Raw genomic sequence first — 8,013 nt, forward strand, 5'->3', positions numbered from 1 at the left:
ATGCAAACTAGGGAACAGAAGGAAGGGGGAGAAAAGTTAAAAAAAAAATTATCCCATTAATCCTAACCTAAAGTCATGTAATTTAAGGGTTTGGATTGGATTTGGTTAGGCCAGGCTGTTGGATTTAGCCGAATCGGAAACCTGCTAAAAAGGTTCAGATTCGGTGCATCCCTACTATTTACATTTGGCTGGGTAATTAAGTAGAACATGGGAAACTTAGGGGCCCATTCACTTAGCTCGAGTGAAGGAATAGAGGAAAAATACTTCAAATTTCGAAGTGTTTTTTTGGCTACTTCGACCATGGAATGGGCTACTTCGACTTCGAATCGAACGATTCAAACTAAAAATCGTTCGACTATTCGACCATTCAATAGTCGAAGTACTGTCTCTTTAAAAAAAACTTCGACCCCCTAGTTCGCCACCTAAAACCTACTGAGGCCAATGTTAGCCTATGGGGAAGGTCCCCATAGGCTTCCTATCAATTTTTTGATCGAAGGATAATCCTTCGATCGATGGATTAAAATCCTTTGATCGTTCGATCGAACGAATTGCGCTAAATCCTTCGACTTCGATATTCGAAGGATTTTAATTCGCCAGTCGAATATCGAGGGTTAATTAACCCTCGATATTCGACCCTAGGTAAATTTGCCCCTAAAAGTCTGTTGAGACAGACAGAGAAGTCATTACAGGAACTGAGCATTGCCCATAACATAACAATTTAGCCTCCAAAACAATTGTTCTCAAATTGTGGGGTTGTAGGGCTTAGAGCAGTGGCAGGGGGGAGTAGTTAGGGTGAGAATTCTGCATAATGGCCATTAGCTCTCCAGATACACCTGAAAGTCCAGCTTTAAGGTTAGTTTAGTGAGATCCGGGGTAAATATGCATTTGCTGTCTATGGCATATTACAGCAGCTCCTCTGGCATTTGCCAGAATCCACAGTCTGGGCCTGATTGGGTAATATAGTAAACGTGGGGGAGAGATGCTGGTTTGGGCTGCCGGGTGCCGGGGGGAGCCTGAGGCGGCAGCCCAGGTGGGCCCTGAACACCCCAGTCTGACACTTGTTTTCAAATCACCTGGGTCTGGAACTACCTCTGTCTTCTAAAATATTTGACATTTCTCTGTATCAGAACCTATAGTGACATGTTTACAGAATTCTCCCCTCTGCTTGACAAGTGTCATTTGGCTGTGACCCAGTATAACCTGTGTAGTGGAACCCAGTCACATAACTAGAATGTACACATTGATGAGTAAGAGGAAAATATGTCCTAACTCCTGAATGATGTTTTGATTTATCAGATGTCGGCACATGTCATGGTGTGTGTAATTACAGTTTAACAGGAGCAGCCACTTTGTTTCCTCTTGGATTAATAGCGCAGGTGTTATGCAATGTAATTGCTGGTCTCTAACTCCACGCAGCTTTGTACAGATTCATAATTGATTATAGAGCTTACAGTGCCTTTATTTTTTTCCCAAGGAGTAATAAATGGGAACACAACCCAAAACTATTGTTCTCATAATGAAATAAAGTCAGATTCAAAGTAATTGTCAAATATTATGTCATTAAAAAAAATCTATGGTTTCATTGTATCAACATTGTTTGTAAATGTAAATACTATTGAAAGCCGTGGCTCTGCACCCCTGGTTCTGACTCCTAAAATGATGTGGCAGAAGCGAGTCGGTGAACAGAACTGACTTCTGCTACAATGGTCAAGAATAAGGTTAGGGCTTCCAAAACAAGAGAAGTGGTATATAAACTGATAACAAGGTGGCATTACACACCTGCGAAACTAAAAAAATGTTACCCCACCAGTTCAGGGAAATGCTGGAGGTGTGATAATCACAAGGGGAACCATAACCACATCTGGCTAACATTCCCACATCTACGACAATTAATTCCAAGACAATGGAACACAGTAGAAACCCCGAAACTTAGAGAATGGCTGATAAAAATTTAAGAAATTAGACAAATGGAGGAAATCACATGTTTAATACACAGCCAGAGAACTAAGTATTGGCAAACTTGGGCCCCTTGGATAAACTATCTACAAAGTGTAACCAAGTGACGTAAAGACAAATTGCAACTTTAACAAAATACATATAGAACGTCAAGAAATACAAACTTCATTTACATTCCCAGAAATAGATTGAATAATGCTTATAGCATACCTAGAGTTGTCTATATTGAGTTATGAGTTGTTGGCAAACCTGCTTGTATTTTTTGCAAAATGTAATAATATGTTGTATGGAAATTTCCCCTCCCCCTCCCCCCCTTCTTATCTTCTGTACCCCTCCCTGGTTAATAAAAATAAAAATAAGGAATTGATAAAAAAAAAAAAAGAGAATAAGGTCTGCAGCAGGAAGATTTTTGCAGGGAGCCGGTGTGGGCCAGCGAGGCCCACGAGAGCCAGGCCCACCAGGGTTTCTTCCCAGTGGCCCACCGGATCAGTTCAACCCTGTGTACCGGGCCTGGTGCTTTAAGAGGGGCCCGACCAAACTGTACTCCCTGTATTAGCCCCCCTTGAGTCACGAAAGCCGCCGAAGTTTGCAAAAGGAGCCAAAAGCTGCCAATTGGAGCCGAAAGCTGCCGAATGGATCCGAAGAAGAGGAGAAGCTGCCGAAAGTCACAGAATAGACCTGAAGAAGAGGAGAATGAAGAAGGTAAGTTCCACTGACCACCAATGGTCTTTTTTATATTTCTTTTTTAAAACCCTGGCCACTGATGTTTTTTTTTTTGTTTTTTTTTATGGGGAACCCTTTGTTTGCTTTGCTCTCCATTATTTCTAAAGCCTTGTGAATATACTGTATGTATTCATCAGCTTATCTGACTCACTGTTCCTTACTGTGCCACCCAATAAACGTACTGTTATACAACATAGTATTACAGGTCATAAACAATACAAACATAACAACCTGTCTCGGTAAGGAATAGCGTGACCTGCGGTGCATTCTCTGTGTTCTATCAGGGAACCATACTCACTGTAACATTTCCAAAATAAATTTAAATCTGCAAATGGTGTATGATAATTGTGTAATTAGGACTGTTTTGAAAAATATATACAGGCCTGGATTTGTGGAAAGGCCACCAAGGCCCAGCAGGATTTTAGGGGGTGGCATGCTGTCCAACCACACCCACATTGGTTCAAAAACACTGGGGATATGCTGAATTTTTTTAACTTCCTGTGCATCAGTCCATATTGCTCCGATCCCGATGATGAAAATTTGCACAAATAAAGGGGAAGGGACAGGGGCGACAAACGGCAGTGGGCCTATATATATATATATATATATATATATATATATATATATATATATATATATATATATATATATATATATATATATATACATATATATGTTTTTAATAGTACAGGTATAGGGTCCATTATTCGGAAACCAAAAAGCTCTAAATTACAGGAAGGCCGTCTTTTAAAACAGTATTTGACTCCAGCTAGACTTGTGGGCTTCAATTGCTAATATAATTGTTTTTGAGGGTGTTCTGCTTTGGGAACTAGGGGACATATATGGAGGACCTGCCCCCAGGCCATATTTGGTCTAGGTTATACTGTATATCAGTGATCCCCAACCAGTAACTCATGAGCAACATGTTGCTCTCCAACCCCTTGGATGTTGCTCTTAGTGTCCTCAAAGCAGGTGCTTATTTTTGAATTCCAGGCTTGAAAGCAAGTTTTAATTGCATAAAAATGAACTATAGTGCCAAGTAGAGCCTCTTGTAGGCTGCTAGTCCACATAGGGGCTACCAAATAGCCAATCACAGCCCTTATTTGCCACCCAAGAGACTTGTTCATGCTTGTGTTGCTCCCCAACTCTTTTTACATTTCATTTTGGCTAACAGGTAAAAAAGATTGGGGACTTGGCCTCTGGCCGGTAAAAATTATGCTTGATGCCAACGTTAATTCAACAAATCTGAGTGTGACCTTATTTTAAACATTAATTATCTGCAGGTTAGTGTTCATTCAAGAACTAACGAAATCCAAACAACAACCAGAGAAGCAGGGAAAGCAAGAGACATTTTAAACCCTGTTAACTCCAAGCTAACCAGTTCAGATATAATTATAGTATATAAAAAATAAAATATAAAACATAACTTTTAATCTAGGTTGGTTAAAAACACCCACACACCCACAAAGACAATGCCAGAAAAGACTCCATAATGAGTGTAAAGAAGTCCAGGACCGTGTCCCTAAAAACACACATTAACCCTTTAAGTGCCACAGAACGTAGAATCTACGTTCTGTGGAAAAGTAACTTGAAATGCCACAGAACGTAGATTCTACGTTCTGCAGCACTTCCGGGTTCAGAAGCGGAGGAGCGGCTGTTAGAGCCGCTCGCTCCGTTCCTGCTCGATCCCCTGCCCCTAGACAACGAGCAGAGCAGGGGATCGAGTGGCCCCTGGGGCGCGATCGCCCAGGGGCCCAAAAACAGCAGCAGGCACGTGCTACTTACGTGTCCTGCTGCTGCAGCCTACACCGCGCCGGAGATCTCCGCCCCCACAGCACAGAGACACAGAAGACGTCGCAGATTTCATCCAGGGCCTCTTCCTGATCGTGTGCAACAGTCTCCAGCGACTTTTTCAGGTTAGTGCAACAATTACACACACAAACACACCAACACACACTTATTACAGTAATACACACTTAGATTCACACTTACACACACTTACACATACATTTTTGGGGATTGGGGGGGTCACTTACACTCACTGCACTTACACACACGTGTACACGCGCGCACATAACATGTAATTTACCATTTGTACACACGCACGCACATACATGGCATTGTGGCTTTTTTTTTTTTTTTCTTATCGCATCGTCTCTTTTTTTGGCTGAAAAAAATGTTTTATTGCCATTACGAATAGCGTATTCGCTAACCGTACTGTGCAATATCTTTTTTATGTTATTTCGGTGATTATATTGCAATTTTGGGTATTTTGGTGCATTTTTAGCCATTTTATTGAATTTTTAGCCATTTTATTGCATTTTCAGCTCTGCGTATGTTGTGTTCACTTGTTTCTAGCCGTATAACCTGTTTGGCCCAGCTAAAATATTCAAACTGTGATTCTGATGGCCGATAACACTAGTCTGGAAAAAAAACATTGATTTTTGTGGTTTTATTGGATTTTTTTGCATTTCACTCTTTACTGCCTTATTTTGTTTTACCTTGTAAATTTTATCTACTATATATCCATTTGGGGGTCTCTGTGCGCCACATAGTTTGGTATATCTATGCATATTGGGCATCAAAGTGTTCAGTAGACCCCTGGCGTTCATATTTAGGATGTTTTATGCTGATACGTTACGAAATGTGGGGCATATAATGCGGTAGAATTCAAGCTTTGTGACGATTTTCAAAAATTTGATAAAAACCGTTACGTTCAGCGTTGCTTTGCAGTTTGGCAGTTTGCAGTAGAAACACTTATTTACCCATATTGGATTCGTCAGAATGTGTACTTTCTGAAAATATATGGTTTTCTGGGGTCTCTGTACTGTTATGGGGGTCTAATGTCGCATAATACACACACCAGGTGCTCATATTGCAGCAGCCAGCGCGTCAGCCGTGAAAATGTATATACACTATTGTCATTTGGGGGTCTCTGTGCGCCACATAGTTTGGTATATCTATGCATATTGGGCATCAAAGTGTTCAGTAGACCCCTGGCGTTCATATTTAGGATGTTTTATGCTGATACGTTACGAAATGTGGGGCATATAATGGGGTAAAATTCAAGCTTTGTGACGATTTTCAGAAATTTGATAAAAACCGTTATGTTCAGCATTGCTTTGCAGTTTGGCAGTTTGCAGTAGAAACACTTATTTACCCATATTGGATTCGTCAGAATGTGTACTTTCTGAAAATATATGGTTTTCTAGGGTCTCTGTACTGTTAGGGGGGTCTAATGTCGCATAATACACACACCAGGTGCTCATATTGCAGCAGCCAGCGCGTCAGCCGTGAAAATGTATATACACTATTGTCATTTGGGGGTCTCTGTGCGCCACATAGTTTGGTATATCTATGCATATTGGGCATCAAAGTGTTCAGTAGACCCCTGGCGTTCATATTTAGGATGTTTTATGCTGATACGTTACGAAATGTGGGGCATATAATGGGGTAAAATTCAAGCTTTGTGACGATTTTCAGAAATTTGATAAAAACCGTTATGTTCAGCATTGCTTTGCAGTTTGGCAGTTTGCAGTAGAAACACTTATTTACCCATATTGGATTCGTCAGAATGTGTACTTTCTGAAAATATATGGTTTTCTAGGGTCTCTGTACTGTTAGGGGGGTCTAATGTCGCATAATACACACACCAGGTGCTCATATTGCAGCAGCCAGCGCGTCAGCCGTGAAAATGTATATACACTATTGTCATTTGGGGGTCTCTGTGCGCCACATAGTTTGGTATATCTATGCATATTGGGCATCAAAGTGTTCAGTAGACCCCTGGCGTTCATATTTAGGATGTTTTATGCTGATACGTTACGAAATGTGGGGCATATAATGCGGTAGAATTCAAGCTTTGTGACGATTTTCAAAAATTTGATAAAAACCGTTACGTTCAGCATTGCTTTGCAGTTTGGCAGTTTGCAGTAGAAACACTTATTTACCCATATTGGATTCGTCAGAATGTGTACTTTCTGAAAATATATGGTTTTCTGGGGTCTCTGTACTGTTAGGGGGGTCTAATGTCGCATAATACACACACCAGGTGCTCATATTGCAGCAGCCAGCGCGTCAGCCGTGAAAATGTATATACACTATTGTCATTTGGGGGTCTCTGTGCGCCACATAGTTTGGTATATCTATGCATATTGGGCATCAAAGTGTTCAGTAGACCCCTGGCGTTCATATTTAGGATGTTTTATGCTGATACGTTACGAAATGTGGGGCATATAATGGGGTAAAATTCAAGCTTTGTGACGATTTTCAGAAATTTGATAAAAACCGTTATGTTCAGCATTGCTTTGCAGTTTGGCAGTTTGCAGTAGAAACACTTATTTACCCATATTGGATTCGTCAGAATGTTTACTTTCTGAAAATATATGGTTTTCTGGGGTCTCTGTACTGTTAGGTGGTCTAATGTCGCATAATACACACACCGGGTGGTTATATTGCAGCAGCCAGCGCGTCAGCCGTGAAAATGTCTATACATATTGTCATTTGGGGGTCTCTGTGCGCCACATAGTTTGGTATATCTATGCACATTGGGCATCAAACTGTTTAGTAGACCCATATGTTTATATTTAGGATGCTTTATGCTGGTAATGATACATGGACAATACGATGCTGAAAAGTTGAAGCTTTGAGGCAATTTCCAGATATTTCACCAAAACCGCCAAATTTGGCAAAGCCTTGCGACTCAGTAGTTTGGAGCAGAAAGGCATGGGTACCCATTTTAGATTCTGTAGAATGTGTACTTTCCAAAAATATATGGGGTTGGGGGGTAAACACATATTTTTGTGTTTTTACCCCACAAAAATGCAGTCAATGTGTTGATTTTTCATTAGCTGAAGTTACCCACCGGACAATTTGTATGTGCTAAATTCATTTTGGGGCCTCTAAATGCCATATACTTTGGTAAACTTATGAACAATGGCCACCAAAATGTTCAGAGGAACCCTGGCAATCATATTTAGGGTGCTTTTTCTTAGTACGTAATGACACATGGGTGATATGGTGCTGGGAAGTTGAAGCTTTGAGGCAATTTTCAGATATTTCACCAAAACCGACAACTTTGGGAAAGCCTTGCGACTCAGTAGTTTGGAGCAATAAGGCATGGGTACCCATTTTAGATTCTGTAGAATGTGTACTTTCCAAAAATGTATGGGTTTGGGGGGTAAACATATATTTCTGTGTTTTTACCCCACAAAAATGCAGTCAATGTGTTGATTTTTCATTAGCTGAAGTTACCCACGGGACTGTCTGTATGCGCTAACTTCATTTTGGGGCCTCTAAATGCCAGATACTTTGGTAAACCTATGAACAATGGCC

Source organism: Xenopus laevis, chromosome 9_10L, assembly GCF_017654675.1.
Source record: "Xenopus laevis strain J_2021 chromosome 9_10L, Xenopus_laevis_v10.1, whole genome shotgun sequence".
NCBI lineage: Eukaryota > Metazoa > Chordata > Amphibia > Anura > Pipidae > Xenopus > Xenopus laevis.